Raw genomic sequence first — 20,420 nt, forward strand, 5'->3', positions numbered from 1 at the left:
GACGGGGAGGTGAAAAATAGGTACGAGTCCAGGTAGGGCACAGTGGTGCTGGGGATATTGCAGTTACCCAGAATTTGAGACTTTAGTGTTCATACCGATGGGTTGTAAGTTACCCAAGCGGCATATGAGATGTTGTTTCCCCCATGGGATGAATGGGAGTTGCAGAGGGAGACCTATCTATGGAAGAGAAAAGGTCTGGGAATGGGAAGTTGTGACATTGTGGGATCACAATGAAGGTGACGGAAATGTCAAAGGATGATGTGTTGGATACGGAGGCTGGTGAGGCGAAAGGTTAGGACCAGAGGATCTCTATTCTTATTCCGCCTGAGGGGAGTGGATTGAGAGCAGAACTACCCGTGTCCCCCCCGCCCCTTCCTTCTTCCCCCTCCTGGGCTCACACCTATTTCTCCCCTCGCCACTCCTGCTACATTCCTTCCTTAAGCTCTGCAATTCATAACTTCAATCCTTTTGCCTCACACCTGTCTTTTCATCTCTGGCCTTTGGCCATCTTTTAAATATTTGAAAGAATATTAATCTATCTCCACCTTAAATATATTTAATGCCTGGCCCAGACCACCCTTGGTGGCAAAGAATCCCAGAGATTCACTGCCCTCTGAGAGAATAAATCTCCAAGCAACTCAGATAGACCCTTATTCTGTAGCTACATCCTATTGTTTGCGATTCTCCTATTGGTGAAAATATCTCAATGTCTGCCCTGTCAAGCAGCCTTGGGATCTTTGTGAATGAATAAGGTCACGCTTCATTCTTCTAAACGTCAAGGAGCACACGTCTAAACTGCCACGTCTCTCTTGGTAAGATAACTCTCATCCCAGAAATTAGCCTGGCTAATTTCCTTTGGACTGCCTCCAAGGCTCCTATATTATTTTCCAGGCATCGCCTCACCAACACTCAATATTACTGTAACAAATCCTCACTATTGTGAAACTCTTTCACAATAAAGGCCATCATGCCTTTGACTTTTTATCTACTTTTTGGACCTATGGTTTGCTAGTTTTTTTTATTTTTTATTAATGCACCACACCATCATAATCCCTCTGAACATACTATAAACCTTAATTGGCAAATTTATTGAATTGTGCAACATCTCAATAAAATTGAATGGAAAAATTGAATGAAATGTTAGTAATGTAGTAACATCCAGTAGTCAGGCAAATCAGTCAGTTCAGCACCAGAGAATGAAAAGTATCATAATGTTCATACGATGTGTGAAGTACAAGCTGATTTGGAATTAAGACAAGATATTATTTGTAGAAAGGCAGATTAAAAAAAACCCAGAATATTTGTTGTTAGAATAAGATTAAGATTATAGTCTTCATGCAATGTTTTGACAGTGTATGGCACTAAATGTTATGAACAAGGATGTCACCAGAGACAAACCAGTAAGTAGCTTTAAATTCTGTTCAAATGATTTTTTTCACTCTGATATATAAATAGAAAGAGTCCTCTAATGTGGCAAATTGTCCACAATTTCAGATTTGCCAATGATCCTTATAAAGCTATATCAAGTTTAATTTTAGAAACTGAACTAGCAAAAGAAGAAAACCTAATTTACAAGTTAACTCGATTTTGTTATGAGGGATGTATGAGAAAACTGCAGTGTTGATACCCCGGCCACTCCCTCTCTTCTCCCCCATCGGGCAAAAGGTTTCAAAGTGTGAAAACGCACACCTCCAGATTCAGGGACAGATTCTTCCCAGCCATTATCAGGCAACGGAACCATCCTACGACAACCAGAGAGCAGTGTTGAACTACTCTCCTCTTCATTAGAGACCCTCGGACTAACTTTGATCCGACTTTACTGGACTTTATCTTGTACTAAACATTATTCACGTTATTCCCTTTATCGTGTATCTGTACACTGTGGATGACTAATGTAATTGTGTACTGTTTTTCCGCTGACTGGTTAGCGCGCAACAAAAGCTTTTCACTGTACATCAGTACATGTAACAATAAATTAAATTAAACTAATACACAGTTGGAACTGTTGGGAAATTTTGGTGGGGTGGTGCCATAACAGAAATGTTTTAAAGACAAATGGGTTGAGGTTATTTCTTCTATTCTTAGAGGATTTAAGCAGGATATTAAGAGTTAATAATATTTGGATAAATAACAAAAGTAAACATTTAAGAAGTAAAGTTTATCCATGAATTATCTTAGCTCAAGTGATAGAGCATGAAAAAAATCAAATAGGATATTAAAAACAGTGTTGTTGTGATAGGAATATCCAGAATGACAAGAGCACAATTTATACGTTGAACAACAACAATACTGTTGGAAGTACCTTTTGCATACAGAAGTATATGAAATAAAAATATCTGCAAGTGTCATGCCAGCATAACCCAAATCTATTACAAATTACTTAATTCAAGATGCCACCCCGTGTTACTGCAAACCTCCTAATTACATTCATACAGTATTGCAGAAGAAATAATAGGCTTGTCAGAATGATGACTATATATATGATACATATATGAAAAATAAGTTGGCAATTTAGCCAGGATGGGAATTCATTGAGTTTGGGGGGGGGGTAGGTTTTAAGAACACCATACTTTGAAGACATTTTTTTTTTAAATCACGTGGTGAAATTGCACATTGTCAGATTTTATTAAATGCCATTTTTATACATTTTGGTTTCACCGTGTAGAAATGACAGCAGTGTTTATACACAGTACCCCCATTTCAGGGCACCATAATGTTTGGGACAAAGGCTTCACAGGCGTTTGTAATTGCTCAGGTGTGTTTAATTGCCTCCTTAATGCAGGTGTAAGAGAGCTCTCAGCACCTAGTCTTTCCTCCAGTCTTTCCATCAACTTTGGAAACTTTTATTGCTGTTTATCAACATGAGGACCAAAGTTGTGCCAGAGAGCACTGGTGAGCTTACTAATCGCAAAGGGACTGGCAGGCCAAGTTGATGACATTCACAGCTGATGACAGAAGAATTCTCTCTATAATAAAGAAAAATCCCCAAACACCTGTCCGACAGATCAGAAACACTCTTCAGGAGTCAGGTGTTTATTTGTCAATGACCACTGCCCGCAGAAGACTTCATGAACAGAAATACAGAGGCTACACTGCAAGATACAAACCACTGGTTCACCAAAAAAATAGGATGGCTTGGTTAGTTTGCCAAGAAGTACCTAAAAGAGCAACCACATTCTGGAAAAGGTCTTGTGGACAGATGAGAAGAAGATTTAACATATCAGAGTGATGACAAGAGCAAGGTATGGAGGAGAGAAGGAACTGCGCAAGATCCAAAGCATACCACCTCATCTGTGAAACATGGTGGCGGGAGTGTTATGTCCTGGGCATGTATGGCCGCTGAAGATACTGGCTCACTTATCTTTATTGATACAACTGCTGATGGTAGTAGCATAATTAATTCTGAAGTGTATAGACACATCATATCTGCCCGTTCAAACATATGCCTCAAAACTCAATGGCCAGCGATTCATTCTACAGCAAGACAATGATCGCAACCATACTGCTAAAGTGACAAAGGAGGTTTTTAAAACAACAAAAAAAAGGCCAATTCTTGAGTAGCCAAGTCAATTGAGCATGCCTTCTATATGCTGAAGAGAAAACTGAAGGGTGCTAGCCTCCAAAACAAGCATAAGCTAAAGATGGCTGCAATACAGGCATGGCAGAGCATCACCAGAGAAGATGCCCAGCAACTGTTGATGTCCATGAATCGCAGACTTCAAGCAGTCATTGCATGCAAAGGATATGCAACAAAATACTAAACATGACTACTTTCATTTACATGACATTGCTGTGTCCCAAACATTATGGTGCCCTGAAATGGGGATGACTATAAACACTGTTGTTATTTCTACATGTTGAAACCAAAATGTATAAAAATGGCCTTTATTAAAATCTGACAATGTGCACGTTAACCACATGCAATTTTTTCTATTACAAAAATCAAATTGAGGAGTAGAGGCAAATAAATAAATGATGGGTCTTTGTCCCAAACATTATGGAGGGCACTGTGATTCTTATATTTGTACGTGACAATTAATTTGGAACCCACTAGTATTGTCAATTAGGAATTTAGTGATGTCATCCTTTTTACCCATAATCGATGTGAAATTATTATTTTAAATCAATACCTCTTAACAAATTTTCTGAATAATGATTTGTGTCCATCCTGAATAATGATCACAGAGATATAGAAATCAAGCAGGATTCTTTCAATTGTATGGAATTATTTGTAAACAAGTAACTCAGTCCCACATACATAAAGCAAGTGATCAAATTCAAAATGATCAATTAGCATATTGAAATTGAAATTACAACCAATTAAAGACATCCAAGTAATTAATGCAAAAAACAAAGTGCTAATAGAATTCAGCGTATCAGGCAGCATCTGTGGAGGACATGGACAGGAGACACTTTGGGTCAGTACCCTTCTTCAGACTCTCTACCAACAACACCGTCTTGCGCATACCCTCCATAGATGCTGGTTGCAGCTCTTTGATTTTGCTCACAATTCTAACATCTGCTGTTTCTTGAGTGGCCAAAGAAATAATGCACTAGCTCTTCATAGCAGCAATATATTCAATCCAATTTTATTATCTCGCTAATCCATATTCTTTCTTTAAAAATATTCTTTTTTTTATGATCATATTTTATACCTTAATGGCCATACTGCAAAACGTGGAAAAACTCAGGCCGATCTTCCACCAACATGGATCTGCATTTTGTTATTCAACCGACACAGCTTCAGATTTTCCAACTCTTAAACCTATTAATCGGTTCACTTAAAATCCTGGGCAAGTAGAGCAGTGCCATTAAAATGAAAGGGGTAAATTAGCTGCAACAAGGAAATAGACTTCCATTTTGCATTAAACTTAGCTATTGAAAAATATTTAACAGATTTGATGCGGTTCCTAATGTTTGTGTCAAAGATGTTCACAAACTTTCACAACCACAGTCTGAATCTGCCAAAGACATGCTCACCAGAAGGTAGAAAGCACATGCTGCTGTATTGGCGTTCTATACTGGAAGAAACAGCAGATGCGGAAAAGGCAGTTGCTAACTTGTGGATCTGTCTCAGTATCTTCCAAGTGTTAGTAATAATCCTAAATATTTGCTCCCAATCAGTACAGCTCATGCATTCTTTAACCTCAAAACCTTTAATCAGTTTGAAATCTATAATACAGGACCTCAATCTTAATCTCAGCAGTGGTCACAATTTTTCATGATGTAACTGATAATTATAGCTATTCCCTGTTATTTCCTGTAATATCTCATTAATATTTTTCTCATTAAATGGAGAAAAAAGAAATATAGTGATTCAAAAGCGGTCTAATCAAATGCTGGTTGACATAAAACATGACATACAATGGTAATTTAATTCGCAGTTGTTTTTTCTAATGTAGAGCACGTGCTGAGGAGCAAATGCAATACGCTAAACTGAAAGTAGTCCAGGTGAATCGCCATTTCACGAGATGGTGGGTGGCAAGATGTAATAGGGAAGGTGTTGCATCCGCAGTGGCTGCGTGAAAAAGGGAGCAAGTGTTGTCGACATGGAAGAGTGCAATGGAACAATGTTGAGAGAAGAGTTTAAGGGTGTTTTTTCAGTTAGAAAGTTCTTAAAAGTCTGGATTTCTCATCAGTTCACTGGTTTCCACCATTCGTGCTGGAAAATTATTGTGGCAACATTCTTTAAGGTCACTGGTGCGCACTGTTGCTTCTCTATTGGCCACAAAACTGTGCAAAGTAATTGAAAAATAATTTACTTTACTTCAAATTTGATATTGCTTCGAATCCAAAGGAAAAGGCAAGAGAGTAGGGTACTGGGGAATTTCATTCATTGTTACCTCTTTTCCAATACATTGTACTGGAACAATTAAAAATCTAATATTTATCCCTGAAAAACCACTAGGAAACAGCCAGGTTGATTGACTGGACAACAGGCACAAAATAATAATGAATAGGATGCCGAAGATTCATACGGACAGCCACTGTGAGTTACAAAACTATCGATGATAAAATACACATCTCGCATTATACAATGGAAATCATGTTCGAGAAATACAAAGCATGTCATCGAGCTATCACAACGAAGAAGCAATTGCACTACACTTTGGTTTTTTCACCCTCAGCAAGCTGGTCCACTGAGTGCGTCATATGATTTGAGTAATCAGATATTAAGATAATACGCTGAAAATTAACAACTCACAAGGCCATTTGGTCCATCACTGACCATAAAAAGAGCCACCCAGCCTAAAACCATTTTCCAGCACAAGGTCGTGGCATTTCAAGTGAACATCCAAGTATTTCATATAAACCTGACAGGTGTTTCTGCATCTACTATCCTTTCATTGAGCTCCAGGTGTTTGGTTGAAACTTATCTTCCTCATTTATTCTCTAATACTTATGCTTATGATATCTTTTATTTCAAACGATTAAAAAAAAGAAAAGAAAAGATGAAAATGAATAAATAAAAGGAAAATTATATATACATATATACATAAATACATACACACATACATGTACATATATACATACATATACACATATACATAACATATATGTACATACATAAATTAAAAAATCAAAAACCAATTTCAACATAATACACATTAGACTCGTTCGAAAAGGAATAGGAAGAAGCCTATGCTTCTCAAGTCCTACCCCCATTCTTCACCATTAACAAATGCAAAATTCAATAAAATAAACAGACAATTCAAATAAAACTACTCCAATCAAGCTATTAAGAAAAAAAGAATAAAAAAGAACAAAAAGAACAAGCACCATTAACATCTGTGAGATTTACATTCTCCTTCCTCATTACTGTACTTTTCAAAGATATATCTTTTGTACATTTTTTTAAATTGTATTATATTCATACTTTGTTTAATCGTTTCGTCAAGACCATTCCACAAAACCACCCCACAAATGGAAATACACATACTTTTTAAATTGGTCCGAGCATAATGCTGTTTCAAGTTTAGTTTCCCTCTAAAGTTATAACCCCCCTCTCTGTCTTTGAACAGTTTTTGTATGTTTACAGGTAGCAGTTTATTTTTTGCTTTATAAATTATTTGTGCAGTCTTAAATTCTACCAGATCCTTAATCTTTGTGTGTAATTGTAAATACAGTATATTAGTGTGTTCATGATATCCTACATTGTTTACTATACGAATAGCTCTTTTTTTGTAGTGTGCTTTGTGATTGTAAGGTGGTTTAGGTGTTGCCCCATACTTCCACACAGTGATTTAAATACGGTAACACAAGTGAGCTGTACAGAATATACAGTGCTCTCTCATTCAAAAGATGCCTCGCTTTCCCCATCACTCCAATACTCCGTGCTACTTTTGCTCTCACATGTTTTATATGGGGTTTCCAGCAGATTTTGTGATCAAGAATCACACCCAGAAATGTATTTTCATACACTCTTTCTATTTCAACATTATTTATCATTACTTTTACTTGTGTATTTATTTTGCGTTTTCCAAACAGCATAAGTTTGGTTTTGTTTAAATTTAATGATAATTTATTCAAATCAAACCATGTTTTTAGTTTACTAATTTCTGCTGTGACCATCTCCAAAAGCTGCTGCAAATTGTCCCCATCACAGAAAATATTAGTGTCATCTGCAAATAACACAAATTTCAAGAGGTTTGACACCCTACATGTATCATTAATATACAAAATAAATAATTTGGGGCCCAAAACCGACCCCTGTGGGACTCCACAAGTTATTTCTAAGCATGTTGATTTGCAGTCCCCCATTTGCATAAACTGACATCTTTTACTTATGTAGCTTCTCATCCACTCTAGTACAACCCCTCTGATTCCATACTTTTCCAGTTTTTTGATTAGCAAATGATGATCAATTGTATTGAATGCTTTTTTCAAATCTATAAATACACCCACTGCATATTTCTTGTTATCTATAGAACTGGTAATGTCTTCAATTAACTCCATTAACGCCATGGATGGCGATCTGTTTGACCTGAATCCATATTGACTATCAACTAGCAATTCGTGCTTCTCGATAAAGTTATCTAATCTACTTACATAGTTTTTCTAATATTTTTGAGAACTGAGAGAGTAACGCCTGTAATTTGTAAATTGATTTCTGTCTCCAGCGTGGTATAGTGGGATGACTTTGGCAGTTTTCATTTTACATGGAAATACTCCAGTTTTGAAAGATAAATTGCAAATATAAGTTAAGGGTTTTACAATTACACCAATGACTACCTTGATTAAAGCCATATCAATGTCATTCCAGGCTGTAGACCTTTTATTCTTACAATTACTAACAATGTCAATAATCTCCTTTTCATCAGCTGCTTTCAAAAACATTGAGTTTGGGTTGCTGTCTAACAAATCCACAACCTTCCCCTCTCTTTCTTTTGACTGTGGATTATCGATTTCTTCTGCCAGTTTTGGTCCCACACTTACAAAAAAATTGTTAAACCCATTAACCACATCATTCATATCCCTTACAGTTGTATCATTGTCTTCAAAATACTGAGGGTAGTTTATATTCATTGATCCATTCCTGATAATATTATTTAACACATTCAATTATATTATTTTTATTATCGTTTAATATTTTATTATAATAATCTTTGTTACATATCCTCATAATACTAGTCAATTTGTTTCTATCGTCTATCATCCGTCTGTTTTTTTCTTTCTTTTTGTTCCTTTGTCATGTTTTAGTTAATTTTGTTTTATTAAGTTGTGTATGTGTGTGGGTGGGGTGGGAGAAACATGTTTTGGTCTCTTCCTTCGGGGGATGCGACTTTTTTTTCTGTCGTGTTCCCCGTCCCTGTCTCCGACTGCGCCAAGGCCTAATGGCGGAGCTGACGGCGTCGGAGCTGTGGCGGCGGCAGCAGCAGCGGCAGCGGAGCCCCGACTCAGCCCCGGAGCTGTAGTGGCGGCAGCGGAGACCCGACTCGGCCCCTGAGCTGTAGCGGCAGCGGAGACCAGACTCGGCCCCGGAGCTGTAGCGGCAGCGGAGACCCGACTCGGCCCCGGAGCTGTAGTGGCGGCGGCAGCGGAGACCCGACTCGGCCCCGGAGCTGTATCGGCGGCAGCGGAGACCCGACTTGGCCCCGGAGCTGTAGTGGCGGCGGTAGCGGAGACCCGACTTGGCCCCGGAGCTGTAGTGGCGGCGGCAGCGGAGCGGACTCGGCCCCGGAGCTGTAGCGGCGGCAGCGGAGACCCGACTTGGCCCCGGGGCTGTAGCAGCGGCAGCGGAGACCCGACTCAGCCCCGGAGCTGTAGCGGCAGCAGCGGAGACCCGACTTGGCCCCGGGGCTGTAGCGGCGGCAGCGGAGACCCGACTTGGCCCCGGGGCTGTAGCGGCGGCGGAGACCCGACTCGGCCCCGGAGCTGTAGGCGGCGGCAGCGGCGGCAGCGGAGACCCGACTCGGCCCCGGAGCTTTGGCGGCGGCGGCGGCAGCAGAGACCCGACTCGGCCCCGGAGGTGTGGCGGTGGCAGCAGCAGCAGCAGAGACCCGACCGGAGACCCGACTCGGCCCCGGTGGTGGCAGCGGCGGCGGCAGCAGAGACCCGACTCGGCCCTGGAGCTGTGGCGGCGGCAGCAGCGGAGACCCGACTCGGCCTCAGAGCTGTGGCGGCGGCGGCAACGGAGGCAGCCGACTCGGCCCCGGAACTGTGGCGACGGCAGCGGAGACCCGACTCGGCCTCGGAGCTGTGGCGGCAGCAACGACCACCCGCGGAGTTTGAACCGGCCCGTTCGCGGAGCACAGTTGAGCCGCGGGATTTACCATCACCCGGTGGGGTCACAACATCTGGAGCCTGGATCGCCTCGGCGCAGAGGGAGAACAAAGAGGGAAGAGACAGAGACTTTAAGATTTTGCCTTCCATCACAGTGAGGTGTTTGGTGAACTCACTGTGGTGGATGTTAAATTTGTGTTGATTGTGTGTTTTTGTCATTTTTTATTATATGTATAACTGCAGGGAAACGAAATTTCGTTCAGACCGAATGGTCTGAATGACAATAAAAGGAATCTAATCTAATCTATCAATTGCTTTCAATTTTGCCCTTTGCTGGTAGAATTCAATACTGTGTGTTTCTTTGGTTCCAATCAATCGATGAATGAAAACATTCAAGATGAAGACAGAAATATAGCAAGCTGAAGTTGAAGTACATTAAGTACTTTCTCATCGACTTTTGTTCTGCACGTTCTAAATATTTACAATATAAACACCATCCAATGATTATTTACCTTTAATGGTAATATTCTGCTTCTGAATTTTCATTATAACAAGCAATTAAAATTAAGCTCTTGAGAACCAACTTCTTACTACAAAATTTGAAATTTCAGAAAATTTCAAATGTAAATTAATCTTGAATGTGGATGGTTTGATTAGTTTGCATGCAACCAACTTCTATTCAGATCAACTTCAATTTCTCTCTGTTTAACTGTTAGAATATTTTAATACTGTGGTCTATTTCTATTCAATCTACGCTGGCTACCTTGTTCATTAATTTACTGCAAGGGAATATGTTTAGAAAGAATAGTTCATTTTCAACTCCCCTTGTAACACCTCAAAGCATTGCACAGCCAATTAATTATTTCTGAAACACAGTTGTAGTATACCGTGTGTTCACTGATAATACATCCAATCAAATTATTCAGCAAACAGTGTCTATTTAAACAAAACATTACAAGTAAACATTCCAGTGAGACTATTTAATAATATGGTTTACCTGATAAAAGCATATTTATTTCAAAGTGGCACCAATTGATTATAATTGCAACAGAAAGTATTGAGTGGGGAATAGCTACAAAGACACTGTAAAGTCAACCCTAGTTTCCAAAAGAAGTTCTGTCACTGGCTTCGATTGACAAATTAACCAGTAATTGCATTCCAAGTGAGAATAATAATGTCACCCGAATCAGTAGTCACTGTGATATTCAATTTGCATACACTCAAGCTCCTACACAACACAAATAAGTTTATAATCAGAAGATTTACCAGCACTTCATTAATTAATAAGATTGTGCACCACGAACACAAATCAGAATTTTTAAGATAAATTGGAATATGACCCGAGTCTGAGTGTTCTGTTGATGATTCCACTTACTGAATAATTTCTGTTCTCAAGAACACAGATTAGAAAAGAACAGATGTACTGTAAGCGAAATTGAACCACTAAAAAGGAAAAGGAACAAGGTACTTTGACTTGCGCATTTATTCACTACCCTTCTATTTACTGAACATAGTAGCTACTCTGGGGATATAAGAACTGTGATGAGAAAAACAAGACGTTTAGCAGATGAAGATGATGCAATACAGTAATGTAACTGGGCCATCAGAATCACGTTTGTGCACTAATATTAAACATATTAATCTATACTGTGCTTTATATTTGTAATCATCATATCATATCTATATTCCTTTGATTCCTTGGTCTGCCAAAACCACATGCTGAAACTCCGTGATTTTTCCCATTTCGCTAGCGAATTCACTTTTACATTCACTCATGCAGTCCTCAAAACATTTGGACATTTTTATGTACACCTTTTAAAAATAAAATCCCCCCCCCCCCCCCCCCCCCTCACTCAAAAAGCAGCGGGGGAACAGCCAGCGTGACAGAGCCGGCGTGTCAGAAACGCTGAGAATGTGAGGCCTCACAGTCTCTGATGGAGCCGCTTTCAGACTTTACCATCAGCGGCAGGGGCAACTTCGGATCCAGCAGCAGAATGGCTCCGTTAATGCATTCATTCCACAGTAAGTTCAGTTCGGAAACAACAACCCCCCGCTACCCCCAACCCCAGCCCGGCTGTCACGCAGGCGGAAGCCACGATCGGCTGGTCCCCCGGCTGCTTATCACCGTCCTCAGATCGCTCCATGCCTCGCTGGCTCATTCAGGACCACACCCATCCACTCCACCTCGCCCCCCCCTCTCTCTTCCCGTACTCGAGGTCTGAAGCATTCGGGAATCCGTCCTCTGTGACGACCCGGAGATAACCGGCTGGCTCCAGGGGTACAGAGAGGATGTGCCGAGGATGCGAGGCCATGGAGCTGAGGCCGACGGCTGCTGGACGGCCCTAACACACACTCTCTCTCTCTCTCACCCCCCCCCCCTCTCTCCCCACCCTCCCCTAAACCCCCCCCCTCCTCCTCTCCCCCCCTTCTCCCCTCTCTACCCCCTCCCCTCCCCTCTTTCCCCTCCACCCCCCTCTCTCTCTGTCTCTCCCCATTCTCTCTCTGCCCCTCTGCCCTCACTCTCTACCCCCCCCCTTCTTCTCTTAATAATATTAATATACACCGGGGGGGGGGGGGGGGGGGGGGTTGTGTGTGTGTGGGGGTGGTTAGTGCGTGTGACGCTGCATGCCGCCCCCAGCCCATCCACCGCAACCAGGGGCTGGAGGAACAGACTCAACGGGTCTGCATTTGGTCTAGTTCTTAACTTAAAAATGTGTTTAGTTGAGCTTAGAGGTAATAGCGTAGAACCAGGCCTTTCGGCCCACCAAGTCCACATTGACCACCCTATCCTACACACTAGGGGCAATTTACAGAAGCCAATTAACCAACAAACCTGCACATCTTTAGAATGTGGGAGGAAATCCAAACACCTGGAGAAAATCCATGCGGTCACTGGAAGAACGTATAAATTTCCTACAGAAAACACCAATAGTCAGAATAGAACTCGAGTCTCTGGCGCTGTGAAGCAGCAACTCAACCGCTGCGCGACTGCGCCACCCCTAACACAATATTATTTTCCTTTTAGAAAAAAACTGATGAATTGAGCATTCCTTTCAATCTCAGGATAGTTTAAACAAAGAGGATGGCACAGTGGCGCAGCGGTAAAGTTGTGCTTACAGCTCCAGAGATCCGGGTTCGATCCTGACTATGGGTGCTGAATGTACGAAGTTTGGACGTTCTCTCCCTGACCACGTGGATATTCTCTGGGTGCTCCAGTTTCACACCACACTCCAGAGACGTACATGTCTATAAGTTAATTGGCTTCTGTAAATCGCCCTCAGTGTGTAAGATAGTGCTAATGTATGGGTTGATCGCTGGTCGGCGCACTCAGTGAACAAAAGAACCTGTTTCCACATTGTATCTCTAAAGTCTAAAGTAAAGTAAATAACACCCAAAGTAACTGACAAAGTTAGACAAAAACATAATTATGAGAAACATATCGTTAAATTAAACCAATTCCTTTTGTTTACACACAATCCATTTACCTCCATATTGAGGTACCTACATAAAAGCTTCTTAAACACCACTCTCAAGTCTACTTCCACTTGTGTGGAAAAAAAAAACTTGCCCTGCATATCTTCTTTAAACTTTCCCCTCTTCCCTCTAGTCTTTGACATTTCCTTCCTGGGCAGAAGATTACCATCAACTCTTCTTTATACTAATACCCCCTAATCCAGCTAGCCTCTTCTATACTCTCTCCATTGCCCCCACATCCTTCCTGTAATGGGGCAATTCGAACTCCACATATATTTACAAATGCAGCCTTTATTAAGATTTGTATAGCTGCAACATGACATCCTGAGTTACATTCAATGCCTCAAAGTGTTATCTACTAGTCTGCTACTTTTAAGAAGGTATGGAATTGGACCTCAATATTTTTCTGTACATAAATGCTGATAAGTCTTGCCATTAATTTGTGTGCACATTAAATTATCTATGAGAAACAGTCATCCTTAGGTATCCAGTGTTTACACAACAACCATTTATTTAACCAGTCATAATGCAGTAGTAATCCAAGATATAAACATTTTTTAAAACCCAATACTTCGATGAGAAAAATACTAATGATTTCTCACTTATACAATACTCATCACGTCAACGTTTCAACACACAAAGCATAAGCACCTGCACAATGCTAATCTGTCCTGGAAAGGAGTCATACAGAATCTCTGAAGAAATTCAATGTTCCAGTTAACTTTTTGAAATCATTCACCCACGACCATCCAAATTGTAGAAGGAATGTTCAGGATGGTATTGATAACCTTACATGTGTGCATCGGGAACACACTGAACCCCTGGATAAGTAAAGGAAAGAATCCATCGATCAACCACCCACCCACGAAACACCTTCTACCAAATTTACAGAAGTGTGTGATATTGGCATCATTAGCTTGCTCAGAATTTACCAAACTATGATGAAAAGCAAGCCTTCTTCAATCCCTCTGGACCAACAGCACTTTTACCAACCCCCTTTCCCCCACACGAATAGTACAATTCATATTTGAATTGTTTTGAGCAATAAATTTGAGAGAAAATATTCTCGTCTATAAATCCTGCTATTGACCAAATCCTTCATGTTTAAAGGTTATGATGACCTGATAAATAGATTTTCCATACAAGGATGTATATAGTATAGTCAACCTACTTTAAGAAGACAAAAGTAATTTAGACTAACACCATAAACAAACGGTTTTCACTTAAGCCTTACGGAAAATCATGTCCATCCTGTCAGTGTAAACAACGCAAAAATGTAAACATTTCCATGCTGGCTACCTGCTCATTTCGTGAACAAAGGTGCTTCCGTGACATTGCCTACATAAAAGGAGTTGGCAATTTTACATGAGTTTGCTTTAACTGCGCTACCATGGGGTAACAGATCAGGACAAGAGATTATCTTTTTTTTAACGTTGTCATGTCGAAAATAATTTAAAGCGAGAATGGGAACCTCGTGGGCGTGAGGTCGTAGTAGAGATCCCCAGATGCTAACTAGTTCAGTCTTGTTAATAGCACAAGGAACAATGTTTAAAAACTGAAACTGGCCTGGATAGGGCTTGGGGTTAAAGACGCAGCCTGCGAGCCGCGCAAAATGTGGGCATCACGGCGCATATGATGGCAGCGCCGCAATTATTGGAAAACTGGGCGTGAAATGGAGCGGGCGTTCACACCGACCTGGGTAACAACCGGCATCGAGTGGAGGGGACAGGTCTAAAATAAGTTAACACACAGGCCAGGCCGCAATGAAACAGCGGCCACTTTCTTCCGGGCCCGGCCGCCTCTCAGAAGAAGGAAGAGCGGGCACTCTGGTAACTCGAGGTCGGGACAAGGGCCGCGGCTCGTCCACTGTCGCCATTTTACGCGCATTCGCCGGGATTCTGGCCGAGCTGAAAGAGGCGCGATCCTCTCCCGTGGGTTTGTTCAGCTTCTCTCCCGGCTTACGCCGAGTCCTGGCAGCCAGGCTGCAAACAGACCCCGAGGCCCAGGGCCGGGCCTGCCCACAAGCGCTGACGTCCGCGAACATCGACCATAAATACAACCCGAACGGCCGGCAGCTGCGAACTACAGCTCGGATACTTGCGCCGTCACTTACGATTGAAAGTATGAGCACGAACCGCAGCCCGCGGCGTGCGGCTGACTTCGCCTCCGCGGCCCGACCGACCGACCGACCGCCCGCCCAGCCGAGAGCCCGCTCGGAGCGCACAAACACAGCGGCGCTTCACAAGATGGCGGCGGCACGGCCGCTTCCCGCCCAAAGACATTCAAACCGAGCGGATGTTTACGGTTCAACCCGCCAGAGGAGGCGAGAGTGAGTGAGTGAAGGGGAGCAGAGTGAGGGATGGAAGAGGAGCACAGGGTGAGTGATTGAATGAGTGGGTGAAGAGGGGGAGTGAGGGAATGAGTGGGCGAAGAGGGGCAGAGGGGGAGTGAATGAGTGAAGAGGAGCCAAGTGGGGGGGAGTGAGTGAAGAGGAGCAGAAGGGGAGTGAGTGCGTAAAGAGCAGAGGGAGTGAGGAAGTGGAGCAGAGGGTGAATGAGGGATAGGGGGCAAGTGAGAGAGGAAGAGTGGGAGAGGGAAAGTGAGAGCAAGGAAGAGGGGCAGAGGGGGTGAGTAAGAGTGGGAGTGAGTGCAGAAGAGGGGCGAGAGTGGGTGAGGGAGGGAGGAAGAGGGGGCGAGAGTGAGTAAGGAAGAGCGGGTGAGCGTGAAAGAGGGGGGATGGTGAGAGTGAGGGAGGGGTTGAGAGTGAGTGAGAAAAAGGAGGCAGGAGTGGTGCCAACTGTTTTTTCTCCAAACATCTGCCTATCAACCCCCCCCCCCCCCCCCAGTCTCTATAAGGCTCCCAACCTGAAAAGCTGCTTATCCATGTTCGCCAGGCATGCTGCCCGAGTTACTCCAATTTTTTATAAAATACTAGACTAAGTTAGACCCGTTGGGTCCCAGCATCACACGAGAGGACTGGTCCCCCAACGCAATATTCCACCTCTCCACCAATTCCAATATTGGTGGCCAGTGGGGGGGTCTTTCTGGAGTGCTAGTACAGTTGTTGTGTGCAGAAGGGACTGGTTTCCAGAGGGCTAGTATGGACATTGTGGGCCAAATGGATTATTGGGCTGGAGGCTCAGTCACTCAAGCCGATTGTGCTGGCAGCTCACTCACTCACGGCTGGTGGGCTCGCAGTTGACTCACAGCTATTCCTGGAAATTCCATTTCAAGCCGGGTGCAAGGCCACCAAATTCAAGTGCAGTTTCATACCATTTCAAGCAGGGTGCAAGGCCACTAAAGACAGCGAGTCGTGACCTCTCCCTCCCCTATCTTGCAGAGACTGAGCCACGCCCACACTTCCGAGTTTTATAGTCCCTCCCCCTCCCACCAATGGGGGCGTGGCCTTCATGGCGTGACTGACAGGAGAGAGCATCTCAACATTCTTTAAACACTAATAACTTTTATTTTTCATTGATGGGAAAAATCCTCGGCACCTGATGAGCGGAGGGGGACTGAGTAAGATGGCCTAAAATCACAGCCGTATGTGGTAGCGTTATTTCTAAAATCAATATAAAGCGCAAACAGTGGTCAAGATTAGACTTTTAATTATATAGAAGGCAGCCTTATTTAGGCAAGGCAGCTTTAATTAGGCTAGGCAAGGCAGCTTTAATTAGGCAAGGCAGTTTTAGCACTTTCAAACCAAAGGAAATGCAAGCACTTTCAGGCAACGCAACTTTAGCACTTTCAAACCAAAGGCAACACAGCTTTAGAACTTTCAAACCAAAATACATTTGCATTTACAAACTACATTTTCAAACCACATTAAGTGCACTGACAGGTCAGTAAAACCACTCACAGTTTAGTAGACGTGTGTTCGGTGTTATTCACAGCTCAGACTGAGAATTGCGATCTCTCACTCCCCCATCTTGCAGGGAACTGAGGCACGGCCACACTTCCGGGTTTTATAGTCCATCCGAAAGGGGTGTGGCCTCCAGGAGAGAGAATCTCAACATTTTTTAAACACTAATAACTCTTATTTTTCATCGATGGGAAAAATCCTCTTGTCCTGCACAGCGGAGGACTCCGAGTAAGATGGCCAAAAATCACAGCCGTAAGTGGCAGCGCTTTTTCTAAAATCAATATACAGTGCAACAGGAAGTGGTCAAGATGAGACTTTTAGTAATATAGCTAAACCAGCATCCGCAGTTCTATGTTTCGAAATATGTAGACGGGTTAGGGAAAGTAACAGGATTGTCATGGTGGGTAACATCCTCAGGGCTGCCAACATTGGGTGAGAGTTAGGAGTGAGAAATTGCGAGAGACCAAGCCCGAGGGAGCATAGCGACCGGGGGGGGGTGGGAGGCGGGTATCCCCCTCCCATTGGAATTGCGCAATATGGTGCATACTGCATCTTTTAACTTACACTTGAATACAATATATATGCTTTAAATTGGATTGGAGCATTTTTTAAAGGGGGGAGACTGTGCGATCACTGACCACTGTCCTTGGGGGTACCCGGTGAGGGAGTGGAGCAACAGAGTGGGGAGAGGGTGTGGAAGAAGGATGTCCCCCCTCCAAGGGTAGGAACTTTTTGAAATTTGATGTATTAAAATCATGTTTTAGTGCACTGTAGAAGTATGATTTCAATGTTTTTTGTATGAAGTACTTTTAAGAGGTAACTTTTTAAGGGGTAACTTTATCCACACAAAGGGTGATGGGTGCATGGAACAAGCTGCCAGAGGAGGTAGTTGAGGCAGGGACCATCCCAACATTTAAGAAAAAGTTAGACTGCTACATGGATAGGACAGGTTTGGAGGTATGGACCAAAAGCAGGTAGCATAACTGGGACATGTTGGCGGGTGTGGGCAAGTTGCGCCGAAGGACCTGTTTTCACACTGTATCACTATGACTACATTATACCTCCACCATGCATGATTAATTCAAAATCGTGATCGAGTTTTATTGCCATATACTCAAGCATAGAAACATAGGAAATAGGCCATCAGCCCTTCGAGCCAGCACTGCCATTCAATATGATCATGGCTATTCATCTAAAATCAGTACAGGTGCACAACCTTTTATCCGAAGATCCAAATAACGAAAACCTCCGAATAGCGGACATTTTTTTCGGTCCTTGAAGAAAGGTCCTTGAAAACGTTCACCGAGGGCGGCCCGCAGAGGTGACAGCGGAACCTCCGGTCGGTCCTCGAAGAAAGGGGAACTAAATCCCCATTCATAAAAGAGAAGGTGAGGGTATATTGCGCGGGAGGGTTAATAATTGACAATATGCTGCTGCCTGCCTTGCGTGGGAACTTTTTAACTCGGCGGGCAGGGAGCAGCAGATTGTCACTCCCTTCAGTTTCACCCCACCTACACCCCTCTGCTTCCCGGCCATGTGTGTGACCGCTTCCCTCCCCTCTCCAGCTCCCCGCCCATTGCACCGGCACGGGGGCTTTGCACTGTCTTCCCGTCGGCGATGCCAGCATACAATGCCAGTCACCGGAGACGTCAGGACCAACGGGACAACGACCCCCAGGCCCACTGCAAGCACGGGACAACGACCCCCAGGCCCACTGCAAGCACGGAGATCCCAGAGACCCACAGCCAGCAGCAGCCCAGCCCCGTTCCAACTCCAGAGGAAAACTGCAAACTGGCTGGAGATATCAGGACCACCAGAAGCCGCTTCCGATGGGCCGCTACGGTGACAAGTGGCAGTTCGCCCACAGCCCGAGCTGTGCCCCCTCATCGGGACACCGACACCCCAGGCCCACTGCAAGCACGGAGATCCCAGATCAGCAACTCCAGCCCAGCCCCGCTCCAACTCCAGAGGAACACGCTCCCCGTAGGGACAGAAGCTGATGGTGTGCAAGGTACGTCTTGTTCTTGGGGTCGCGCAGCTCGGGCTGTGGGCGAACTGCCACTTGTCGCCATAGCCGCCCATCGGGGAGCGGATTCCTCTGGAGTTGGAAGGGGAGGGGGGTATTGTGCTGTTTGATCGCCCCTTGCTATCCCAGGGACAGGGAGACAGGACGTTCACCGAGGGCAGACCGCAGAGGTGACAGCGGAACCTCTGGTCGGTCTTGGAAGAAAGTGGAACTAAATCCCCTTCATAAAAGAGAAGTGGAGGGTATATTGCCCGGGAGGGTATATTGCCTACCTGGAAGAAACCGGACATTTATTCCAGGATGTCGTCTGCACACCAAAGCTCACGTTTGGTGCCAAACGCACGTCGCCTCTGCTGCACACGGATATAAGAGTGTGAAAATGTCGCCTTAGGCCGCCTAAGGGCATGTAGCCCCGCTAGGGTGACATGAGTGCGAGAGGTGATTCAATGCTGCGGTCACATTTACAAATTCAGGAATTCATTCAACACACTGAATTTCATACAGACATTTATTCTGCAAGAAAAAACTACATTGAAGACTCAAACTCGCGACCGAGGAACTGCCGGGATCAAGGCGCAAACTCGCGACCTTGCGGATACGAGCCGAGCACTCTACCACTGAGCCAGCCATTAAAATCTACGCTAAAAAATTTCCATTCCAAAGGCCGACAAATTACGAATTACGAAAAGTGTCTGGTCCCAAGGCTTTCGGATAAAAGGTTGTGCACCTGTACCTCTTTCCTGTTTTTTTCCCCATATCCCTTGATGTTGTTAGCCCCAAGAATTAAATGTAACTCTCTCTTGAAAACATCAAGTGAATTGGCCTGCACTGCCTTCTGTGGAAGAGAATTCCACAGATTCACAACTCTCTGCGTGAAGAAAGTTTGTCCTCATCTCAGTCCTAACTGGCCCCCCTTTATTCTTAAACTGTGACCATGGTTCTGAACGCCCCCAACATTGGGAACATTTTTCCTGCAGTTACAATAAGTGAAAATCTAGCAGGCAAGCAGGATGCTTTCTCCAACCACCCCCATTTGAAGTCCACTATCTTCCACCGTTTCTACCCAGTGCTTGGTACTTACTTCCAGCAGCCACTGGTTGTCCTCCAGGATGCACTCTCTCTCCTCTCTCCCTCTGTTTCTCTCCCCCCTCTTTCCCCCCCCCTCTCTCTCCCCCTCCCCCCCTCTCCATCCCCCTCACTCCTCCCTCCCCCCCCTCCCTTCCCCCTCTCTCCATCCCACTCTCACTCTCCTCTCTCTTCTCCCCCCTCCCTCCCCTCCTCTCCTCTCCATCCCACCTCTCATCTCTCCCCTCTCTTTCTCCCTCTCCACACACT

The 20,420-nt window shown here is 43.9% G+C and overlaps 2 protein-coding genes across 2 annotated transcripts in view; one reads left to right on the forward strand and one right to left on the reverse strand.

Moving 5' to 3' along the window:
• rad21b (RAD21 cohesin complex component b) overlaps nt 1-15,454 on the reverse strand; it is a 54,885-nt gene extending 39,431 nt beyond the window's left edge. The window contains exon 1 of the mRNA XM_055634586.1: nt 15,311-15,454. The gene's annotated coding sequence lies outside the window, so the exon portion shown is untranslated. The remainder of the gene's footprint in view (nt 1-15,310) is intronic.
• A 37-nt stretch (nt 15,455-15,491) lies between these two features.
• Nucleotides 15,492-20,420, forward strand: part of bend5 (BEN domain containing 5) — a 41,074-nt gene continuing 36,145 nt past the window's right edge. The window contains exon 1 of the mRNA XM_055634588.1: nt 15,492-15,574. The gene's annotated coding sequence lies outside the window, so the exon portion shown is untranslated. The remainder of the gene's footprint in view (nt 15,575-20,420) is intronic.

The sequence above is a fragment of the Leucoraja erinacea genome, chromosome 4, assembly GCF_028641065.1.
Source record: "Leucoraja erinacea ecotype New England chromosome 4, Leri_hhj_1, whole genome shotgun sequence".
Taxonomy (NCBI): domain Eukaryota; kingdom Metazoa; phylum Chordata; class Chondrichthyes; order Rajiformes; family Rajidae; genus Leucoraja; species Leucoraja erinaceus.